This window comes from Crocodylus porosus, unplaced genomic scaffold (assembly GCF_001723895.1).
Source record: "Crocodylus porosus isolate Cpor-Errol unplaced genomic scaffold, CroPor_comp1, whole genome shotgun sequence".
Lineage (NCBI taxonomy): Eukaryota > Metazoa > Chordata > Crocodylia > Crocodylidae > Crocodylus > Crocodylus porosus.
In genome coordinates this window covers 29,458,673-29,482,657 of record NW_017728911.1, presented here as the reverse complement: position 1 = coordinate 29,482,657, position 23,985 = coordinate 29,458,673, and the positions used below count along the sequence as shown (strand labels likewise).

The window sequence follows — 23,985 nt, the reverse complement described above, 5'->3', positions numbered from 1 at the left end:
GGAATCCCGTTACCAACTTCAGTGGGCTTTGCTTCAGTCCCCAGATGCACAATGGATGAAAGAACGCGGCGTTGAACAAGGAGATTGCATGCTTTTTAAATTTTGCTTTTCATCATATTTGTATCTAATCATGTTTTGCATCTTTCTCGGAGTGAAACGTGCTCTGAAGTCCTGACAGCAATCTGGAGAACTGTAATTATTTCGGAGGTGGCGGCCTCTTCCCTGAATGTTGACGGAGAGGAGAAAGGAGCAGCATAGGAAGACGAGTCATTTTCCTCATTCTTTTTCAGGCCTTTGGGGGATGGAGCAGACACATTTGCAAAGCAAAGAATATCAGGAAAGCAAAATTCAGGAAACAATCAAAGGAGGAAGGAAGAAAGAAAGAAACTTTGCCGTGGGTTTCTGTTTTCCCCTGCCATTACCCCAGCTGCCCTCACAAAGACTTTCCTGAATTTTATCCATTCACTGTAGGTTTGGACTAGGTTTGAAGTAATAAGTTGGGAATTACTGTTCTAAAATTACACGGTACTTGAGAGCCTCTAAAAAATAGAGCTGGTGTCATTTCACATGGCTGCTGAATCTGACTCCCCTCGTATTTGAAGCCAATTTCAAGGCTGAGCTCTTTACTGTTCCAAACATTGTAGATTTTTTTATAAAGCTGGCAGGGAGGCCTAAGGGCCCAGGGCTGGAATGACAAGACAGGCTGCAGTTGGGAAAAGAGGTGCATCAGCAGAGCTGGGGTAAGACTGGAAGAGCACGGAGGTAATGAGAGGGAAGACAGAAGGATCTTGTATTTGTGCCTCAGCCTAAGCTTAGATGCACAAAGGTTTCTGCACCTTAGGATTCCTGGGGACTGGCAGAACTTACATATCCATTCCCCATGCTCTGCCTGTTTCCAGCCATTGCTCTGAGCCCCACAGTTTTATGAGGAATCAGCTCCAAGAAAAGCAAGCAGAGATCAAAGACGATGACAATAAGAAATGAGGAGTTAGTAGTTGTGTTCAGCCTGAACAGCTGTATGTGCAAGCCAGCTGGCTTTTCATTTTTGCATCTGTGAATAAGTTCTTTGAGGACCCAACCAGGTTTGCTGGCAAACCACCATTGATTTGTTCAGGGGCTCCTTGAGAAAATGGCTCTGAAGCTTCAGACCGTTTGTCTCTCTGCTCTGCTCCTCCTGTTACTGCACATCACCAGCCATCTCTTTCTTCTGCTGCTACGTGGCATTTGCCTGTTCTTTTCCCCCTGCTTTCTCTATATCATGGGAGCCAAGCCCTTCTAATCTATGTTCAGTAATACATACTAAAGAAGAGATTTGGTTTGAGTTCAGAATAGAAAATATTACCTGGCTTACTTAGACAAGCCTGAGAGAAAGCCAGAACAGTGCTGATCTTTATAGAATCCCGGTTATTACATTGACTTCTGCTTGACTTTTACCCTTGCCATTAAAGTACAGTTATAGTTCAGAAAAGTGACAGTAGAGATTACCTTGGGGTGTCATATTCAATCTCTGTCAATGATGCCCAAATCCAATTTGCTCACTTTATAAGTCAAAGATGATTTTCCCCGTAGGTCTCCAACACTTGGAGCTCTACCTTAGATCTTGCTGTCAAACAGGCTACTTTCTGCTGACTGTATCATCACCAGTAATAAAGAATTCAAAACAAAAGGGTCTGAGCACAGTTCTCTATTCCTGAGAAGTAATTATTTTATACTGATATAAGCGGATCACTGCTGGCCTTTTTTTCCCTGGTATTTCTACTGAAATTCAGTGGGTTTAATTAGTTTTTCCCTCATGAGAGCCACACTTTGCAGAGGAAATAGCCTCTTTCCCTGAACTATTGGTATAATGGACACAAGCTAAAAATATATATATACTGCCATCCTTCCTTTACATAAATACACATAACTGGCATTGTCTGCTTCATGCTCCATACAGTCATGTTCTTACCATCGAGACTGAAGTTGGGTAAACGAGACATTTCCTGCAAATTAGGGATTGAATTGTTAAATACATTTTGATTGTTTTCTGTATTCCTTTTATGCTTGGTTTCCACCAAAGTTCTAACTGGGAGATGTTTTCAAGGAAAGAGGGACCTAGAAAGCCAGGTTTACAGAGTAACCGTGGAAAACAGTTGCAGAGTTTGTGATCATGCAAAACATATTCTTGGTGTTGGAAGTTAAGCATATCCTGGGAATAGTGAAATAGCCAAACATTTGACACGATCCCAACCTACTCGTGGATTATTCACTAAGAACAGGGGCACAGATTGCAGACTAAATTATTTGTTTTTCATTTTTCTTCTTATATTTAGGGGCATTTTTTGAGGAGTGAGATGTACATGGGATGATAGTAAAGTTGGACACTGTATAGTAAATGGTAACCTTCCATACAAGCGCCTTACATATTTTAACTATAGAAGGGCCAGTTATGTCCCCTTGCCTAATGTGTTGTATATTATTGGCCATACGTTTTCATGTGCACGTATAGACTTGCATCAAAATAGCAAAACGTGTGAATTAGAACCAATGTAGTGATTGCCCCACGGATCTGTGTCTGGACCCCCTTATTTCAGAATCCAAGTGGCTAAAGTTAATTTGGCTAAAAATGGTGTGTTAACCTCTCTAGCTAAACTGACTTCAGCTTCTTTTGGTCCAAAAGAAAAGTGCTGACAAAGTTGGACCCAAACCACTGAAGAGGTTACAGGAATCTGATTCAGTTAAGGATGCAAGTTTGTATGCTCCAGGCTTTAGGGCAAAACCATCTCCTAGGGCAGACAGGAGGAAGACTCTCAATGAGTTTCACATGGGCTGGATTAGATATGGTAGGTTGCTACCTTGATCTTTATAGATGAAAGGCCAATGCACTTGGTAATGCAGACTGGCCTGAAGAGAACATTCGCTTAGGCTTGCCATCCATTTCACCTTTTGATGTCCTGTCCTTCAAGAAAGAATATAAAAGAGCAAGAAACATCAAGAAGGTGTTTGTGTGGCTGGGGTAAGGGAGCAATTTATTAAACAGGCTTGGAGTGCACCTCTGAATAAGAACTTGCAAAACACTCAATGCTGCTTGTTCATGTCAGCCTTGCTGGGGCTGCATTGTTCTCATTGTCTAGTGTTTTTATGAAAGAATAACCGAAGTAAAGCAAAAGGCCTTTTTCTCTTCACTCAATATGGAGGAAGAAGTCATTTTTCAATGTGGGATAACAAACCCACCCATGAAAACAAATACAAAGGTGCAGAGATGGCCTGCATTCTTCCTGCCCAGCTCCAATAGATTGCTTCTCCAGCTTTGCATTTTGCTCACACACTGATCCTATCAATGTTGAACTTCCTGTGAAATTAAGCTATTGCACCTTGGCTTCTAATTAGATTAAAACTGCTTTAAAAAAACAAAACAAAAAAAGCCCTTAAAGTCCCTTTTAGGAGGATCACCAGGATAAAGGGTAAATACTAAATACAACAGCATTGGGAAAGGGGGAATGGAAAGAAACCCCTGCAAAAATAGGCGGGGGGAGGGCAGAATTAACTGAACCTAGACCTGACCTTCCATGAATATTCTCAGCCCCTCACATAAGTCTTGGCTTCACCAGGCTGCTAAGTCTTGAATGAGAGCTATCTGTTTCAAGGAGAGTAAAAGCACTGTCATGTCTTCGCTATTTTGGCACCTCAGAGGGCAATGTTCCTTACCACTTCAATGCCAGATTTATGCTTTGCAGCTAGAGCAAGAAAAGCCATGTCCAGGCCCAGGGATTTATTACATTAGTGTTGGAGGCTATGAACTGGTCCATGTGCAAGTGGCTCCACAGCCCCTTTTGGACTCAGAGCTCACCCTTAGTGCTGTGGACTCTACATTGCTAAATACTAGTGGAGATTTTTAATTAACTAACTTGGTAGGTACTTTTTCTTTTTGGGGATGGTTGCTTTATTGTGTGCGGCAGAGGCCCAAGTAAATCAGAGGCCCAAGTAAATTACAGAAGTCATCCTCACTGATACCAGTCAAGTATGCACTAGCTTTAGTTAATATGAGCTCAACTTACACAGGTCTGAGGGGAAGAGGAAATTAAAATTAGTAAACCCCATACAGCTTTGCATTTTACATAAAAGTGACATGGCTTTGAAGTCTGTTTCTTTGGACCCTTCCCCAGCTCGAAACAAATGCCACTTGCCACAAAGGAAAATTTAGAGGATCCCTTTTCCTAGTGAAAAAAGCTCCTATTTCTAGCTTTGAGGAACTGTGAGATATTGGGTACATCTACACATTCAATTAATGCACTTTAGGTCATGCACATTAAATCTAGTACCTCCATGCATTTTTACACATGCAAGCGCTACAGTACCGGGCACTTTGAAAACTGCCTGGCTTTGCATCACTTGCAGTTGTAAAATGGCACAATGCATGTCAGCGCTGAGACAATGGCAGCAGTGTCCTTTTGAACTAAAACACACAGAAGGTGCTTTAGTTCAAAAGCGCACCGTCTGTGCACTGACTTGCATTTCACTGCTTATACAACTGTGTGTGGCGCAGCACGGTGCACGGCAGGTCGCGTGCGGAGCACACTCGATTAATCGATTAATGTGGCAGATCTCCGACACATCATAGGATGAAAAGGTATGTGCATAAACGTCCTCCATTGTGAAGCACTAGAAAAATGCACATTAGCCTATTTTAGTACTCATTAGCTAAAGAGCATGGGGTTTTTTGTGATGCTTTAACGCACCTTAAAATAGGCTAATGTGCACTAAAGCACATGTGTAGACACACAGTGAGCCATAAATTTGTCACTGGCACAGTACAGAAGCTGGCTGTTCATACAGTTAGCAAAGTTTTAATAGGCAAGTTCCACGTTTAGGGGGAAAGGAAACCTGTATTTAGGACAGGTTATATTTCAGCACAAGAATGCCCACAGTTGGAAGCCATTTAGCGGCCAGAGCATTTAGACAGTCCTGGCAAAGATGGATGAGTGCGGGTGAGGCGGGTCAAAGGTTTGCGATAAATGCAATACGTCACGTGGCTCTGAAATTTAATACCTGCTTATCAGCACCGTTTATGTAGAACAGACAGATAGATAGATAGGAGGTTAAACAACGACCCACTCCACCTACAGACTGTCAGCTTAATTATTGTGTCAGATGCCAGTGTCTTGTCACTCACGGCACAGCCTTTTTGGTTCAGACCACAGGTAAAAAGTGGTTAATATTGTGTCATCCCCTTCATATTGCTTAAGCAAGAAAAGGGCTCGTTATATTTTTGGAGAGCCCCTTGCAACTCTGACACTAACCTGGTGCCTGCTATGTACCCTTCAAAGTGATGCTTACCTTCTGGTTTTGGCCCCAAACTGCTCAACTTGGGGAGGCTCATAGTCTGATTTCCTTTGACCCACCAGATCTCCTGTGGTGGGACTGAGATGTGAGTGGTTCTTATCTACTAATTACCCATATCCTCCGGGGCCCATGTAGTGAAGGGTGAATACCTCTGGTGTTTAGTTATACAGTCACTTACAGTCTTCTGTATGACAAAAAGAGTCTGATGTACCAAATAATATAGTGCCACAGTTTAGGAGAATGCTTACAGGGTTTTGATATTGTCAGTGCTTCCATCTGGTTAGACCAGATAAGGCTCTTAAAGATCCCCTTTTACCACAGATGGTTGATACAGTCAGCTCTTGTTTACTGTGTAGAGAGATGGATAGCTGTGAAGGCAGAGCAAACTTTAAAGAGGTAGCTGCTAATTATGAAAATTAATTAGAGAAGTTGCACAGGCTGATCACTAGCTCTTCAATCAATATAGATAACTACCTGACCTGAGTCAGTAACTCAGCTCTAAACTAGCTCATTTCAGAGAAGCCACGCGATGCTAACATATTGCTCTTGTGGCAAGGATTAATGGAAGACGCCATAAACCTCTGTAAGTCCAGAGTTTAACAAACCTTCTAGGATTATTTTAGCACTGAGTCATTCCAGTATATCAGAGTTAATATGACAAGGGGATCCTTTGACCAGTTACCTATCTTTTCTCTTATATGGCACTCGCTGCCAGGGTATCAGAGCATCTGCAACATGGGAGAAGTGTTTCTAGGTTATTTGCATGGCTTCTAAGGTCCCTGATGAGCACATAATAATCCCTTTGGGGATTGCCTGGGAGTAGAAGTATATCCCAGAAGAGACTCAACTACAGTCAGCAAGGTCTTGCCCTGAGGTTTTAGAAATATATACAGTGCAAGATCAGAACCTTGGTGGGTTCAGTCAAGTGACTCTAGCAAGGAAAGTCTGAGTCTAAGAAGCACCAGTTACTTTGCCTTTTGTAAATATAACAGCAGGAGGAAAAATGATCATGCTTTCATTAAGTTCCCCTATTGAAAAAAGAGCTTCTGGGATAGGCATGGAACAGCTGGGAAAGGATGACTACTCACGGTCTGGCTGAAGCCAAGTGTTGACAGCCTGGTAATCTGATCCCACACTGGGAAAGTCTTATTGCCCTGAAGCTTCTGCATCAAGTGATCCCTTAGACAATCCTGCAACAAGTTTGAGTGTGGCATGGTCTGATATAGGAAGAAGACATGCCTCTCTCTCAGCTCCTCCTGTAAAGTATTGCTCATTGCTTGAGATGAAAGGAGTTGTTCTTCCAGGTTTTAAACCCACTCAAAGACCAGATGGTTCTATTGTTGGCAAGGACCCTAGCATAACGTAGAATATCCCCATGTATCAGTGGCCCCTAAAGTCCTGCAAGATAGTGTACAGACATGTCCCATTCACATGGGACCCGAAAGAGAGGTGGCAAAATAGTGGCTATAATGTTCCTATGGTGGATTTTCCCTTGCAGTGCAAAGCTACTAGAGTGAAGACCAGGAAGCTACTGGAACGGGGGCTAGGATCTAGCCATGTGAGTCTGAATTGCAGAGGAAGAAAAAAGGGTTGTCAATTCAAATTAGTTTTAGGAATGTTGCAAAAATAAAATAAACAGTTTGGGAAGCTCACCAATTCTTAATGCCCCCAATCACTACCGAATAACTACAGGTTGGCTTATGTTGATTACAGAGCACAGCCTGTTTTAGAAGCCTGGGTCTTTTAGTCACCAAATTAAATTTGGTATAAGTAATAGTGAGGCACTTTCAGGTAGCTTTGTTCAGCAAATAATGAAGAGCAGTCTGAAAATCAACTTCCCTAGCCATTTATTCTGTGGCTAGATGGAGGAGAAAGCCATAATAGCAATAACTAAGATTTATATAGCTCTATTCATTGCAAAGGATCCTACAGGGCTTTACTCATGGCATACAAGGAAATTGCTCAGTCTCTGCTGGAGTGCAGCACTTCTAGGGTGGAACACAGCAACCGGTCTACCACAGCCGTAATGACGTCAAGTTTGTTTGCAGGGAAGGAAAGAATAATCCTGGTTGAAGCTGCAGTGGTATTTTATGTAGGCAGAATGTAATCACTGATCTGAAATGTGGCCAACATGCCAGATTTCATGTCTTATTCTTTCCAAACATGGCTAGAGGGCCATCCAGACCTTGATTTTTTCATCTTATCTTAAAGGCAGACCTGGGTTGGGGCCCTGAAATCAGTTCAGAATCATAGCAAGGATGCATCATTGTTAATCGCCGGTGTGACTCCTTTACGACATCTGGGTATTCACTAGAAGGCCTCTCACCCAGGTCCAAATTGTGTTTGTGATAGATGCTGCAATTGGAATAAAATTAGTTGTTTCCAGTTCATAACTGTATAAGTCTTATTGGGGCTGAGTTTTCTTTTCACGTATCCACCTAACATGGCTTTATGTAAGCCTTAGTATTTTTATTCTTAGATTAAACACGTTCAGGGGAGCATTTGTTCCTGTAATTGTAGAACACCTTGGTCAATGGGCTCCGGGTCTTTGTTTGGGCAACTGAACTCTTTTGCAGTGATGGTGGCGGTGGTGGCGGTGGTGATGATGACGATGATTGCCATCACTATTCTAAAATGTTCATGTCTCTTGCCAGTTACTCCAAAGGTAAATTTTCTTTGGCTAAAGCTGTCTGTGATGGACTTAGTTTGCTTGTTTTGAGACACTAACAAGATAAGCAGACACAAATGATGCACTATTTGAGCTGGCAGAAATACTGTGTATTGATGGGTGGAGAGGAGTCCAGGTAACTAGGCAGGTTTAGACTTTTATACTATTTGCACATGAAGTAACAAAGGAGCAGACTTTCTGGTTTCTATCTTGTGCTTGAAACATGCTGATTTTTTCCTCTGAATATCCTCCTTTCCTCTCATATACTAATACACTCACTCTCTCTCTGTCTCTCTCTCTCTGTCTCTCTCTCTCTCACTTTCTCGCTGTCTCTGTTCCTGAACTTGAGACAATCTGGACGGGGTGTTTAGGTCACCCATCAGTATAGTCTCTCAAAACCATGTGGGAATTTAACACTAATGGGAACATCCCAATGAAACTGTGCACATCTATTTGAGGCTAGGTGCCTGTGCCAATCACACTGGTGAATCAGAGATCTCTTCTCTCTCTTCCAAAAGTAGGCAGCAGAGGGTGCTGCCCATCTGAGTTGAGATTCATCTCTGAGGTTATTTCGGACAGTCCACATCTCTGTCCACTGTTGTACATCTCATTTATTATTTAAGCAGCTTGTTTTCCCAACAGCCACGGGATCCCAGACTGGTAGCCCCAGGAAAGAAGGTGCAATTTTCTTGGAGAAGACAGATCTGGTTCTGCTCCATGCATATGAGTTATATAGAGGAGTAGGCATATATGTAAAATTTAAATGTGTGGAATCTGCCTTTCCTAGAAAGAGGGACTAAAAGATCTGTCTAGGTGAAGGCAGAGCATTGGGAGGTCTGTTGGGATCTTTTACCATGGAGCTGTCATTTCTCCTTTAGTCCTACCTGCAGCATTTCATGTCTTCCAGTGCTGAGCTCCCTATACATCTGTCACTGCACCTTAGACTAAGATAATAGCACCCCATCTTCTTCCATTCTTCAGAAAATTGCCCAATTGCAATAATAAAACTTCATCTGATCCCCTGTTGCTGTTACCTAGAAATAAATGGGTAACAGTTACCTGTGAGCATGGTGGAATTACTGTTTGTCATGAGAAAAGAATTATGGTATTTCCTGGTACCTCAATAAATAATTGGTCTCACCACTGCTCCTCCTGGAAATATAAGCTGAGGAAGGATTTTGTGATCCAAAATATTCTGAAGTCATTTTTCATTTTACCTCTGAACTGCAAGTATAGGCAATACTGGGTCTTCGAATCCAGCTGCTGTTTATAGAGATGGTAGAACAAGAGTTAGGAAAGTTGCAGCTCAGTATTTTTTTTATTGAACCAACCAGAATGCATGTGGTGTCTGAAATACTCAAATGTAATGATGCAATTACAATAATTGTAAATCTAGTTCAGAGTTTGCATAGACCCTGTTTTATTTGATTTCCGCTCAATCGCTGTTTGTAATCTTCATCACTCCAGGTTTTCTTTTTTTACGGTTTCGCAGACTGGTTTGTAGCAGTGTTGTTAGTTTCTGCATAGCGTGCAGGCATGATGAAGCAAAACAGACATATATTTGAAATGGGGTCTAATAAGACAGTAGGTGTAAATATAAACTAGTACTCATTTGTCATTTTTCAACTCTCTGAACCCTCGCATACTCTGTTGAAAGATGGAACTGTGGGATTTTTTAGCTTAATGAAATAGATACAAATGATGCCATAAATATCTATGGGAAACTTTAAACGCTCAGTGGCAGTTCACAAATCAGTTTTGTCATACAGCTGGTTGGAAATTTTTCATTGAAACAGTTTTTCATGGGAAAGTTCTGCTTTGATTAAACTGAACTTTTGGGGGAAAGCATGTACATTTGAAAGAAAACTCCCACAATTATTATTTTTGAAGCATTTTCTTTCTGTGTCTTGGAAATTTTAAAGGACATTTTTATTTATTTCATTGGGAATTGCTTTGAATATGTCTCCATAAGTTTACGCCTTGTCAGTTGTTGTATTATATACTACAACAGAGCATATTTGCCACGTAAAGTTTCATAAAGACATGTCAGATTATGGATGACTCGTTCTGACATGTCATGTCATAGTATATCACATTTTGACAATATTATATATTCTAGTCAATTATTTTATCTTAAAAAATCATTGAAGGCAGTTTCTACTTAGTACTGATTGAAACATCCTTGGGTTAGTCTGGTATCACTTTTCTAGGGTATTAGAGATATTAAAGACAGCTGCTCATTTTATTAGTGCGTCAAATGGTTATTTTATTTTGTTGTTCAAAATGTTGAAGTGCCTAACTATTTTAATACATTGCGAAAGATATTTTGATATTTTTCTCCAAATGATATAGTTTCACCAGAGGGACTTTTGAATTTATATTTCAAGAGAAATTTTTAAAAAATCTTGGTTTTGTTTTACGTGCATATGAAAACAAGTTTCAAAATATCAACATTTTCCACAAACTGGAAATTTTCAATTATGCCTTGCTTATTTATAGACATACACAAAATTATAGCTGGACAAAAGGAGGATGTCTTAAATCACTATGTCTGTGCATAAGCACTTGGTGATGCAGAATTGTTTGCAGTGATTTGCCCACTCTGTTTTCCAGTTCTTCCAGCATCTCCAGGCTCCCAGTTAGAGGGAGATAGGGTAGCACTTTCCAGAGAGCCTGGTGCTACTGCAGCTACACCAGTCCCTGGCTGCAATTATAATACCAGTTGCTGGGTGAAGGTATTCTGCACCACTGCCATAGGATCAGCCACAGTGATAGCTGGGCTCGGCAGACCACCCATGCCAGCAGCAGATGAGGAGTTTGACTTCCTAGGGTAGGTAGGACTGGCCTCTCTTTCCTTGCTCCATAATTTTTCCCAGGGAACAAAACCTACTAGTTACATCTCTGCCCTCAAGTTGTAGCTTGAGTAACTCCTGAACACTGTAACCTGTTTTACTGACAGATGTTTGCAGGAAGTGAGAGTTGCTTTATCTTTCTCTTTTGGATAGATGGTGGGCATCTTTGAATGACGTATTTATAGCTATAGCACAAAAGGGACCCACTTTACTTTTTCATGATTCCAAGGAAGCAATTCTTCCTTTCTTCTCATACTGTAACTTGTGGAAGTCCGCACGACTTCAGGATTGGACTGGCTAGGATTGGATGCATTATCGTATACCACATAATTCTTTTCATTAGTCTTATGCAAACCATCTTTTAAGACAGAGGGGAATGGGGTACTAATTGCAGCACACAAATTATTATCAGTAGTATTGTTGAAATGCTTGGAGACCCCCATTCGGATTAGCATCTCATGGGGTGATTTGTTTCTGTCAATTAATTAATCTCTAAAGTGCCACCCTCTCCTACTTTTTGCCAGTTAGGTTTGGGATCCAGGGGCCTGGATATTACATCGTGGAATAAAACACCTTAGTAGAAACATATAAATACATTCCTTGAGCTGGAAACACCCACTGAATATATAATTGATTCTTCTATTCTAAAACATGCTCGCACCTTTGATTTTAAGAAGGGTGTTCCATTGCACGGCTATTAATGAGGTTAGTATCTCTATTCAAAGCAGCTTCCTTTTTGTGTTCCTCTTAAAACTTTTTCATTTTCCTTGCATGTCATGGTGACCTTCTGGTCCATGTGAATTTTTCAGCTGCAGACAAATCTGACTCTGCCCTCTTCGTTGTTGAAATTGCTCTTTTTACCCTCCCACTTCTCTCCTCTCCATCCTTTGGATTTCATTTTGCTATAGCACATTCTGAACATGTGAGTCAGAGAACGAGGAGGACGGACAACTTTGCAATTTGAGATTTATCAAAAGCTTTTCATTCCAAAATGATGGCATGGGAAATTGCATCATCAGTATATCTGTCTGGGGAAGAGAGAGCAGACAGGAAATTTTTTCTACAGGATGATAGGCTCTAGTATCAGTGTCTGGTCCCTGGAAGGAGGGTAAAAAATGAGAGTGGGAAAATCAGAAAAAAATAAAGGTGGGGATGAATGATCTAATACTTTTTTGGTGGCTGTTACTCGGGGGAAAAGTGAGGCCAGTTTTCTCCTATCCATTTAAAAATTGAAATAGAAATACTTAATGTATCTCAGGTGGGAAATCAGAGAAATCCTACCACTGGTTTTCTCACTGGTCTCTTCCAACAACTCTAATCAAGCCTGCAATTACAGATCCAAATCAGAGCTGAAACTAGGAGAATTACCAGGCTGGATTTACAACTTTTGGGAGTCAGTGTAGCTCTGTGGAAGTCAGTGACATTACACCAATTTGTACAAGCTGAGGATCTGTCCAACTGCTACTATTATTTCTGGCCTGTGTTGCAAAAGCCCCAGTCAAAGTCATATCTTCATAATACTGTCATTATTCAAGTAGAGAGGAAAACATGGCTGGAAGGGTCACTCTTCAGGGTGGTAGGCAGAGAAGCAGGAATGGGTTGTGTGGTCTAAAGCCTTCTAGTTTTGGGGTGTCATTTGGGGAATTTACTGTTGTAGTTTGCCATTTATTATAAGTCTCTCTGAGCTTTTCTGGAAAGCAGGATATAAATCAAAATAATAAAAATGATCATGATAATAATAGTCTTTCCATGGCAAACCTGATATCTGGAAGGCAAAAAAAAAGTCCTCAGATGGATTTTGGGAGAATTGCTTAATTTATGACCGGGTCTAGAAGAGATGGTTATTGCTCCCCATCGGAATACTTATATGTGGCATTTGGAAATGATTGGGGTTTTTTATGTTACAGCAATGCAGGTGTGTTAGTTTGTCTTTGCACATACTCGCTATTCAAAAAGTAGTTCTTAAGCTGAACTTTTGGGGCGCATGGGTACTTAGCATATCAGTAAAGAAATAAAGAGCTTTCACGCTCTTGAATTCATTCCATCTTGGTTACCTGGCTGAAATTTATTCCCATGCAATAGCTATTTGGTAAGCTTCATTCCACATTTTTTCATTCTAGTTCTGTGAGCAGCCATCACTTCAACATCTAGAAAACATATATATGGGTAATAAGAATATCAAGTCCAACTATATAGAGAACATATATCAAAATGAACAGGATTTTTGGAAGGGATATAAACATTCATGTTTAGAGCAAAACCGAAGCAGTCACTAGTGAAGATTAGGAAGAGGTTTTCATGGGTGAATGGATGCCAACATCATAAGTAGAACTGGCCACATTTTTTATTTCTTTTGCTTTTTCTTCTTTCTTTGTTGAGAAAAATGGCCTTTTTTTCAAAAATTTTTGTTTCCATAGAAAAGCACTTTTTCCACTTCCTCTTTTCCATGTTCTTCCTCTTCCCACCTTTTGCATTTTGCCGCTAGAAAGGGAAGGAAGGAAGAAAAGGACAAAAAAAACCCCAACCAGAACATCAAAAGAATTAAAAAATGGGGTATTATTTTTTCCAGTAAAATAAAAAAAATAAAATGTTTATAATATTTTGAAAATTTATCTTGAGTGGAAAAAAACCCAAACAAACCGACAACTTCCAGTTTTGAAGCTCCTCCAATAAACTTTCTGTTACCAGTCTCAGCAGAAGGAAAAGGTACAAGCCACACATTTTCCCATCTTTACCATTGTTCTCTGAATATCAAATAGAGAATATTAGCATTACAGATTGAGGGTGATTTTCTGACCTTCCTCTTGTTCTCTTCCTGCTCTCAAGATAAAAGATTTTTTCGTTGCTAGCAAATACACATTTAAATAAACCACAATTTTGCTAGCGGACCTAACTTGACTTTACAGATCTCCAGGTACCCAAAATTGCAGAATACAAATTGATGTATTTTTAAAAAAAATAAAGATATCTCTACCACTAAAAAATGCATTCTTTTTATTGTAAAATTAAGTATGGTATAGTCTAATTTAACCTGTTTCTCTTGCAATGTCAAATAAGACATGTCATGTCCAATGTAGTAATGCAAAAACCTACTATGAAAACAAAAGTTGTCACCAGTCCCTCATCAAGATAATCCCATAGGAACCTTTTGGAACGCTTTCTTGGATTCTGTGCAGTCAGATTACTCTTTGCCTGTAGTTTTTCTCAGTGATCTCATGAGCTGAAGAGACTGAGATGGCTTTAAAGGTAGTAGGAGGACATCTCCATGATTACACCAAGCCAGTTGTACAACCGGAGCTACTAAACTGCCTTCTGCCTGGAGCACAGAAATATCAGTGGGCCTTTCCTGAAGTTTTCTTTGGAAAACTGGGATCTAATTTTGCAAAACACATATTTAAATAACCTCCCCTCCCCCAAGCACTTTGTCTTCATTTTGTCAAGAGCTGTCACAAATCCTTTACTGGAAAAGTCCTAGCAGCAGGCGCCACTACATTAGAGAAAATGAGGTGTAGTGCTATTTTTAAACACACTGAAATAGCACCAGACGGTTTCCATTTATAGGAACTTGTGCTCATTTCTCCTGTGCCTGGAAAAAGATAATGATTTCTGTGAAGTAATGAGTCGCACCTCATAAACAGGATTTCGAGTGATGAGCATGGTGCCCTCTGTCATTTTTTGGTATTTGTTTTAGGCTATTTTGACTTGCCCCCAATTATTATTATTATTTAAAAAACAAAAAACAAAGGAAGTTTAATATATCTTTTGATCTTTCCCCCCACTTCATTAGAAGAAAATTAGAAGCTGGGAGAAAACCTTGTGTGGAGCTAAATTGTTCCTGGCTAATAAAACCACAGGAACCACGCACAGTGTTTTTTCCCCATAAATCAGCAGCGAGGAGAATTAGGTAGTGAGAGATGGAAGGGCGATGTTTAATCAGCACTTGTAGGAAATCATTAGCTGCACACCCTCGTTCTGCCGCTAGCTCATTCGTCATTCCCAATCGCTGCTTTGCCACCAGGCCATTAACATTTCTCAATGACTTTCTAAATGCGGCGAAAAACCAAGAAAGGGGTGAAGTATTGGTGGACATTTTGGAAACACGAGGCTGAATGATATGTCTGCTTCTCTCTCTCTCTTTCTCTGTCTCACTTGCTCTCTTGCCTTGGAGTAAAAATATACCTTGTCAAAAGAGAAGGGACCTGTGGTGTGGGAAGCCATCTTTCCTCTCCACTCAGTAAAACTATGTTGTTCAATAATTAAAGGAATAAGAATTCAGTTAGGTGAGTATAAATCCTCAAGCTGGAATTTAGCCAGGGTACACTTGGTCGCTCCAGTGGAGGACTGTTGTCCTCTTTGCTGGAGCACTGGTTTGATCACTGCTCAGCAGGAAGGGTGCCTCTAATCCCATGTCATGCGTTTCTATCAGTCTTCTTGAGAGGCTCCCATCCTGGGAGAGACCAGGCTCAGCCTTCTTAGTTTGTGTGACAGCGTCTCAGCCTAAGGTTCTCTTTCTGCAGACAAAAGTTAGCAGCATCACTTTCTACCTATAAGCGTTCATAGGCTGAAATGTCTTCCACGTGGGTTCTAGTTACTTCTCAGGAGGAAAGAAGCTACTCTGAGGGCAGACCTTGACATATGTGTACAAGATACTGCTTCTTTTCCCCTACCCCTAGAACTAAGAGGCTTGTTTATGAGAACATTAGCCAAGGCTCCCTACCACACCCTACCATACCAACCACTTAGAGACAGCAGTGGTTGCAAAACCCAAAGTGAAACAAGTAGCAGGGCTGATAAATAGGAAATCTGCTTTAAGAAGTAGCATCTTGCTTGTCAGACATCGTGAGAAATATGGAACAGAGCAATGTATCTGCATTTCATGTTCCTGATGCTTCAGTGAGCTGAAAAAGGTACATAAAGTAAAAGGATGTGCTGAATGCACACACCCAGCTTTTATTAGCTGCTGCAAGGACAGATGTTCCTATTTGTGAGACTTCCTTGGTTGCTGGGGTCTAGTTCTCAGTCACTTCACTTTGGCATTAGGTGTAGACGTAGGGGTGGAGGAATAACTGTGGCTTTAAGGCACCTTTATACTCTCTTTCTGTGAGGCCGCCATGGTTCTGGGTGTCTCCTAGCATCAGGGCAACCTCAGGGCTGCTCAAACTTACACACTGCTTCTTAAAGCCCTCCATGAGCTGTGGGAAGCAGAGTAGCTGTAGTCCAAAATATTCTGGCCATGACCCTTTTCAGCATCTTCCTCCCTCTCAACTCTCCTGGCCTTGCTCCCTTTGTGCCTTCTATTTAGGGAGCTACAATCAGGATTTGCATCTGACACAGGACACCATGAAAAAATGACTGGTGGTTTTAGTCCAGTTTCCAGTGCATGATTATCCATGCCACAACATTACCACAATACATGTATTTGCAAAGCTCAGTGACCTGTAGTACCTTATCAGAAATCGAGCAGTACCGGGGGTGCTTTGAGGGCATGGGAACTCTGGCATGGGTAGGAAGCAACCACCAGCTTCTGTGTGCAACAGACAGTGCCAATATGCACTAACAGGAAAATCCCCCAGTCCCAAAACGTGTTTTGAACTATCAGGGGTGAGGCTATGAAAACATGCATGATTTGGAGGCAAAGGTGGCAATGCTGTGAATGAAGCTATTGCATGTAAAGTCAATCTCCAAGGCTAGGGACAGACATTACACATACACTGGTTTAAGTGATCAGAAATTGGTTTAAATCTGTAACAGAAAAAGATATTCAGTGCACATAAACCACTTACAAAATGGCTGAAACTGGTTTAAGATAAACCTGAATGTAGTGTAAGACTTAACTGATTTGGGTCAAACCAGTTTATGCAATGTCTGTCCCAGACCCCTTCCTGGTTTAGATTAAACTAGAGTCCCCCACTATCCCAGCATGCTTTTCAGCCCAGGGCTGGGCTGTCTGCTCCAGAGAGCAGAGTTGGCCCCACCCCTCTGCTCCCTGGCCAGAGCTCCAGCAGAGCCTGCAGGCACAATAGGGCCTGCTTGGCTTCCTTCACTGCTGGCTGCTCAAGCAGGGATTCCCCCCCCATCTCCCACAGCATGGACCCCATCCCCATGGACTCTAGGCATGTGGTATGCTAGCTAATGCTGAGAGGTGTCTGTGCGTCTCCTATTTCACTGGGACAGGCAGACAGAACATTGTCCACCATAGGGCTTTTTGGAGCTAATCACCAGGTAGCTGGTAATGTCCCTCCGCTCCTTCCTTGGAAAAAAGCTGTTTAAGAAGAGCTTAAACTAATGAAAGAGGCTTTTGTTTTGCTGATGGGCTGGTAACACTGTGGTTTTATCAGCCCCCCTGCTGGTTTGCAGCTCTGTCAGGTTTGCAGACAGGGAGTGAGAGTTTGAAAAGTTCAGTATCATCAACAGATGCATGCACTGCACCCCCTCTTCCCCCTTCATCTCAGAGTGCTAACCCGGGGCTGGGGGCTGGCAACACTCCCACCCCTTGAGCAGCCAGTGGGAGAAAAACCTGAGATGGTGCAGGCCAGGGTGGTGATTTACACCCCTCCATAATCAAAGGTCCTGCAGTGGCCTGGCTATTCTCCCCCTCAGTTCAGCATTTTGTAAGGGAAGGGAGGGCTGCTCTAGTGTACCCTCCGGCTTCTAGGCATGTGCCTGCATTTCTTCAGTCCAGAGGGGGATGTCTGTTCAGTTACAGACCCATTCAGCCTAGCCAGGTTAGACTAACCTGCAAAGATTGAATCAATTCAGACTCAGGCTTTTTGAATATGTGTCTCTAGCCTAAGGGTGTGAGTCCATATTGGGATTTAGGGGGACAAATATAACAAGGAGTAGGTGCATTGTACAGAGACTGGCAAGGAAAGGGTTAAACCCCCTCCCTTTTGTGAGAGGAAGGAACCTGCTTTGAGTAGCTGGGGCTGGGTCAGCTGTGGGGAATTTGCACAGCACGGCACTATAAGAAGGATGGGCTGCTGGTGTGCGTTGCGCTTGCCTTGATGTCCTGCTAAGGAAATCCTAGGGTTTTATTTTAGCTGAAGCCATGCTGTCTGTATGTACTATAATGTAGACTGAGGGGATTCTGGCTGTCCTTGTGTTTGGCTCTCAAGTGGTTCAGATGCTGTCTGTGTTGATGTTTCAGTTCTGCAGCGACGGCTCTCCCCTCCCTTCCATTCGCACTCATTTCCCAGGTAGAGAGGCAGATCCCTTCCCTGCTGTGACTGCCCTGTCAGTCACATCAGGTGCAAAGCCAGACAGACATCCGTTCCTGCACTGAACAGGGTAATTGGCAGCGTAGGAGGCTTTTGCAAGTCTGCTTGCCTAGGCCTGAAGGAAAGCTGGTCATACTGACACAGCAGCCGTCACTTGTGATTGGCAGGCCGTTCTCTCCAGGAACATCAGGGGAGAAAGAGCAAAACCAACTCTTGTGTTTTCTCAGGTGACCACCAACACAACCTTTTCTTTATTTTTCTTATACCTTCTGCTGTCACCAGGAAAGTTCTCAGCAGTGTTATCAGATTCCTCCCTGGAGCTCCTGCCTTGACACCCGTGGAAGAGCCTTGCTGCCAGCATGATTCAGTAAAAGGCACCAGGGACTGAGGCTGCCTTGATGCAGAGCAGGTGCTCCAGTGGTTCTAGGTCCATTTTCCATTCCACCCAATCCTTTCCTGTTTTGGCAGTACTGAAGGGTGCATTGATTTGCCGGAGGAGGTATACGGGATCAACAGCTTTGTTTAGACATAAGGCAAAAAAAAAAAAAATCCTTTAATTTCTTTTCTTTTGCTTCCTCTAGTTAAAAATATACCATGCCATGTACAATATGACTCAACAGGCATGTCCCACGGTGCATATTACAGCTTGAGCTGCTGGGGAACTGTGGGAAGTACTCTTGTAGCCCCCACTGATTAACTCAAAGGCAGTAGTTCAATTGGTGTGAGAGGTAGTGAGCAAAGGCACGCTTCTAGTGAGATGCTGTTTACAATGCAAGTCTTTGCCCTCCTGAGTGCACATGCAGCACAAGTGCTGTTCCCAGTTTACTGATCACAAGGGCCAGGTAAACAGCCCATCTCTCCAATACATTCATAAACAGTGAATGAGCAAAAGTCACTGGGAAAAAGCAAAATAAAAAAGACTAATGTGTCATGTATTTAATCAAAACTGGCAGCTACCAACCACAAAACTCTCCAGTTAGCAGAATGTCACTGAAACCAGAGGAAAAGAAGAGGTGCTTGAGAAGACACTCCAGTGTCCAAAAAGCTGATTGGTTTGTATTGCATAAATGAAAAGCAACTATGACATGCACCACAGAGACATTAGTGGGAATTTGGTCTGGGGAACATAGGATAGGTCAGCCAGCCTCAGTGACCCAAATTCAGAGAGATTAATTAGGACAATAAATTCAATCCTAGAAAGCTTTGCTTAGCAACAGTAACCAAGACAATCAGGAACTTCTAGGGTAGTTGCAAGGATGTTAAAACACAGCAATGTTGTTAACATCTGATGAAGACTAAACAGATTTCATCGCACCCTGTTGTGCTAACACCTGCTGTCCCAGTTTAACAGAGTAACAGAGCAGTAACTATAGGTATCATGCAAAAGGCTAGAGCCTGCAGGTATCAGACTGCTGGGCTTCCCAGGGCTGGTGTAAGTACGTGACGTGTGCAGACACCTTGGTGAAAATGAAAGCATGTTAAAAAGCTTAATTCTGCAGACAAGCTGACTGTGGAGCTTGTGGATGCAATATAGACCTTTCTTCTTTTAGGCTGTTTGTTCAAGTCCTGCTGAGATCAACAGCATGTTGGAAATATTAGCCTCCAATAGGGGTTTGATCTATTTGAAATTATCCAGTAATTTAAGGCCTGTTTGTCTGGGATTATAGTTGAACTCCTACAGTGACTGTGGGCACTAATTGGCTATCTCTTATTTGTAAGAACATGAGGATGACTACTACCCTGTATTAGACCAGTGGCCCATCTACCCCAAGGTACTATCCCCAGCAGGGACTGATATCAGCTACTTGAGTGGGACATGCAAAGAAACCTTCAGTTGCCAATTAGATAACTTCCTCCCCAGGAACAGGAAGGTTGGGACAACGGTGAGAGCTAGCTCATTGCACTAGAAAAGAATGAGCTGATGCAGGCAGGAGTTAGTATTATTAGTAGTGTTATTTGCACTACCATAGCAACTAGGAAGGCTGGTCAAGGGTGAGGACCCTGGTGTGCTTGACAGAAGAAAAAAAGGATTCCTCCTCTGCGAAGCTTGCAAACTAAGTACAAGACAAGAGTAAACAGAGACAGAAAGATGGGGGAGGGAGTAAAGCAACCGTGACACCACACTAGCATGAGAGCACGAGAGGTAGCAATTATTAACACAGCAGCAGCCTGATCAGTGCTAAGCTGGGGGTGGTGGGGGGAGGTCTGCAGGTCTCCTGACAAAGGAAATGTTAACTGAGGGAACTGAAAAGGGTAGCTGTGCAGATGTTCATGGGGAGCTCTGCCCAAGTGTGAGGGGTGGCAGGGAGATGTGTGTTTGAAAATCCAGCTATGCCCGATGGAGGCTGGCAGCATGGGGTGAATGGCGGGCAGCTTCTTGATGCTCACTCAAGGGTAGTTGGTAAGGGAAGGGTAGGCAATGCAGGACCTAGAATGGCTGGACATTAATGGAAGCAACCAGGTGCTCTGGTGAGCCACTCTCCCCTACTTTTGATTGAGTGTTCACCTGCCGTTTGAAACTGCAGCAGGGCCTGACAGAGTCACTGGGTCCTCATCTGCTTCTGAGTAATTGGGTAATGGCAGCACGTGGGACAGCTGGCAAGGAGATTTTGACCATTTCTTCTGAATGCAAACCTAGCTACGGCAACCTTTGACTTGTGTCACCTCAAAACTAAATTGCTGCCATGCACTCTGAGTGGGGCAAATCTCTAAGCAACTTAACTTAATGCAGACTGTGGTGACCTGGTTCTGAAGCAGTGCCTTTGTATGAGACAGCATGTCACATGCACAGGAGCTGCACTGGCTGCCCTTCGGCATGTGGATTGAACCTACGGCGTTTGGTTTTAGATTGCTTGAGTCCTCTTAGTTGGGAGGCAGACTCTTTTTTCATGCTAGGCTGCCACAAACACGTAAGAACATAAAAACTGCCATTTATTGAGACCAGTGGTCCATCTAGCCCAACATCCTGCATCACACAGAGCCTATGACCCTCACTCCCATCCCTGTTTCATTTTTCTGTTGGACCAAGTAATCAGTGAAGCGCCCATAAAGGGCCTCATCACTAAGCAGAGCTCTACTTGATGGGCTTTGACCCATGTTCCACAATGGCGTATCAGAAGGCTGATGTCACTCAGTGGCAGAGAGTAGATGCTGACAGGGAGACTGAATGGGGTAGGACCAGGGTTTTTTCCACTGCTTCTCTTTTACTTGCAGCCTTCAGCATTTAAGGTCTAGGAATTTCTACTGTATCCTTAAGTCCTATGCTCAACCCCATTTTTTTAATCTGGCTAACCTGTCAGCTTCCATAGCATTTGGTGGCAATGAGTTCCACCTCTAATCTTCCTCATGACAATTTGTGCTGTTATTTAAAAGAGTCAGCTTAGGACGGAGCATGCCCCAGCAAGGGTCCTCAACAACAATGGAAACGGCCCATTCCTTGGTGGGAATTAGCCTTGGTCTGTTGATTTTTCATGGCACAATGTGAGGACAAAAGTGTATCTATCTCAGGCAGGATTTGCAGAGGATTAGCTCTGTGTGAGGAGAGGGAAGCGTGCTTTTAAGGCAGCTTTTGGTCTCTTGATTCTTGGGATTCTGCTGTTTGGTTTCATTTTTGCTTTGTAACAGGTGTGAGGAGCAACTGGAGCTTTTGTTTTTGTACTGTAGAAACCCAAACCAGCAAACACCAGCTGTGGGCAGGTGCTATAGATGATCTAAACTAGTGGTAGACGCTTTCATCCAGAGGCGGATCTTATTCGTTGGACTTGTTCTTTTCCCCAGCCCTTGATGTGGGACTCCGGTGTTTTGAAGACAAAGACCACATCCTTAACTGCTTTAAATTGGTATGATGTAAATGGAGTTGTACAGTTTCCACCCAATGAGCATTTATTTGGTCCATAAACATAGGAATACAGGACTGGAAGAAGCCTCTTGGGTCACCACGTCCAGTGCCCTCTGTTCTCAGGGCACTGTAAAAATCATCCACTCCAGCTCTGCACAGTCGACAATATCAGAACACCTGACAGAGCCCCAAACCCACTGCAGTGTGCTACAGGGACACCAGAGAGAGGCGGGGTTACTGCTGATGCACTGACACTGCAAAGGACGAGAAATAGCGAGTGCATCTACACAAGACACGTTAATGAGCATTGGCCTAATTTAATGCACATTACGGGCATGCATGTACATGTGCATCCCTTTAATGTGCATCAAAAATGGCAAAATTAGGCTAATTGCACCTAAATTTGACACCTGCAAATGCAGGTGTCAAATTTAGGCATGATTAGTTAAAGCATATTAATGCACATGTAGACACAACCCTGCACTAACTTTAGTGCGGGGTTTGCCCAGCCACTAGAAACACATGGCAGGGCTGCAGGGACTTGGCACTGGCTTTAGTGCCAAGTGGACTAACTTGAATGCCAAGTCCCTGCACATGTAGACACCTACCAAAAATGGCTTAATGCGTATTAGCTTAATGCACATTAAGTTTAGTCATGCTTCAATGCCCATGTAGACATGCTGAGTGATTCTCAACCAGGGTGCTGTGCTTCAGTGCACATGTAGACATGCTGAGTGATTCTCAACCAGGGTGCTATAGTATCCTGGGGTGCCTTTTAAGGGTGTTGTGGGGTGTCACACAATGTCAGCACTGTTCAGGCGCGAACATGAGTCACAAAATAAACCCAGAGATTCTGGTCTGCTGTAGGGTTTTTGGGTTTTTTTTTAGTTTTTTGGAACAGAAGAATTGCTCTATTCATTTTTTGTAGTAAAAAAAACAAGTGAAAATGAAGAGTTGGCATTTTCCAAGAAGTGTCTTTAGAGAATCAAGGGGTGCCTTGAGTCGAAAAAAGTTGAGAGCCACTGGCTTCGATGTTCCCAGCATGCCCCACACAGCAGAGAAAAGCAAAAATCCCTGCAGCCTTTGCTAATGTGACCCAGGAGAAGAATTCCTCCTTGACCCCAAACCTATTCTATTGTGAGGTCATGATTGTCCAAGCCCCCCCAACGAATGAGCCAAGACCCTCCCTCTGCCCCTGGCATGCCTGAGCTGCCCTTAGCTGGGACACTGTCTTTGTAGACAATCCAGACAAACTAGACTTATGCTGCCCCCTCGCCATCTTCAAACAATAAAGAAAAGCTGAGGGGATGTTAGAGGATTTTGACACACAAGTCCCATTTGTTCAGGCTGATGGAGCAACGGTCATGGAGTTGATTGTAATAAATACAAGGATCTATTGAAACTGCTCTCAGCAGCACTGAAGGAAATGTTCTCCTCCCACTGAAGGTCAGCAGCGAACTGTTTTATCAGTTAAAGACAGTGGGGACATCTCCGCTAAATGTGGCAAGCACCCGGGTTTACCATTTTCCTGTCAGCTTCTGATTAAAGGCAAATTAGCTGAACTTGGATTAACAAAAACCATTTTGTCTTCCCTCTCCCCATCCATTTTTTTTTTTCATTTTAATTTTTTTCATATTAGAAGCCACGTTACATCTCTTCAATAGCATGTATAATTAATTAGGAGACTCAGGAAAACAGTCGTCTCCCCCAGGAATTGCTGTGAAATTGCCTGGCTTCCTCTGCAACTCCCAGGCTTTCAGATTGTTTTACAGGGAAGAAAGATTTTCCCCCTTATGAAATTACTTTTATTTTCCCTCTTTTTTCATTCCCCTTCAAGTAATCTCCTCAGATCCACGTTCCCTTCTGTCACCACGGGACTCCTGTGACTCCAACCATGGTGTATTTTTAGAATGTGGGTTTTTTTCCTCCCATTTCTCCCTTAAAATACACGCTTCATCTCTCTCACTATGTTAAAGCCAGTTATCTCCTGCAAAATTCAAAAGGTGCAGAGCTCTGAGGGAAAAAAAAAAATCCCACCATTTCAGGCAAAAGAAAAATGCCTCTTGGCCCTCTCCTCTCTGATCGTTA

General features: G+C 42.7%; 1 long non-coding RNA gene across 1 annotated transcript in view; it reads right to left on the bottom strand.

Annotated features, from left to right (window-relative positions):
- The window catches only part of LOC109309130, a 23,599-nt gene extending 1,281 nt beyond the window's left edge, over nt 1-22,318 (bottom strand). The window contains exons 1-2 of the long non-coding RNA XR_002100795.1: nt 22,308-22,318; nt 14,210-14,215 (exon numbers count right to left, since the gene is read on the bottom strand). This is a non-coding gene — a long non-coding RNA (uncharacterized LOC109309130). The remainder of the gene's footprint in view (nt 1-14,209; nt 14,216-22,307) is intronic.
- Between the last annotated feature and the right edge of the window lie 1,667 nt (nt 22,319-23,985).